This window comes from Arachis duranensis, chromosome 6 (genome assembly GCF_000817695.3).
Source record: "Arachis duranensis cultivar V14167 chromosome 6, aradu.V14167.gnm2.J7QH, whole genome shotgun sequence".
Classification (NCBI taxonomy): domain Eukaryota; kingdom Viridiplantae; phylum Streptophyta; class Magnoliopsida; order Fabales; family Fabaceae; genus Arachis; species Arachis duranensis.
This window is the reverse complement of record NC_029777.3, coordinates 39,330,941-39,332,003: the sequence shown is the minus strand read 5'-3', so window position 1 is coordinate 39,332,003 and position 1,063 is coordinate 39,330,941.

Below are 1,063 nucleotides of genomic sequence, written 5' to 3'. Positions count from 1 at the left end.
GTGATGGATTCATAGGACATTCATAACTTTAAGGCATAGACACTAAGACACTGATGATCATGAGACACAAACATAGGTAAACATAAGCATAATTTTCGAAAAAACAGGAAATTAAGGAACAAGGAGATTAAAGAACGGGTCCACCTTAGTGATGGCGGCTTGTTCTTCCTCTTGATGATCTTATGGAGTGTTTGAGCTCCTCAATGTCTCTTCCTTGCCTTTGTTGCTCCTCTCTCATGATTCTTTGATCTTCTCTAATTTCATGGAGGAGAATGGAATGTTCTTGGTTCTCCACCCTTAGTTGTCCCATGTTGGAACTTAATTCTCCTAGGGAGGTGTTGATTTTCTCCCAATAGTTTTGTGGAGGAAAGTGCATCCCTTGAGGTATCTCAGGGATTTCATGATGACTGGGATCTCTTGTTTGCTCCATCCTTTTCTTAGTGATGGGCTTGTCCTCATCAATGAGGATGTCTCCTTCTATGTCAACTCCAACTGAATAACAGAGGTGACAAATGAGATAAGGAAAGGCTAACCTTGCCGAGGTAGAGTACTTGTCTGCCACCTTATAAAGTTCTTGGGCTATAACCTCATGAACTTCTACTTCTTCTCCAATCATGATGCTATGAATCATGATGGCCCGGTCTATAGTAACTTCGGACCGGTTGCTAGTGGGAATGATTGAGCGTTGGATAAACTCCAACCATCCCCTAGCCACGGGCTTGAGGTCATGCCTTCTTAGTTGAACTGGCTTCCCTCTTGAATATCTCTTCCATTGAGCACCCTCTTCACAAATGTCTATGAGGACTTGGTCCAACCTTTGATCAAAGTTGACCCTTCTAGTGTAAGGGTGTTCATCTTCTTGCATCATGGGCAAGTTGAATGCCAACCTTACATTTTCCGGACTAAAATCTAAGCATTTCCCCCGAACCATTGTAATCCAATTCTTTGGGTTCGGGTTCACACTTTGATCATGGATCTTGGTGATCCATGCATTGGCATAGAACTCTTGAACCATTAAGATTCTGACTTGTTGAATGGGGTTGGTAAGAACTTCCCAACCTCT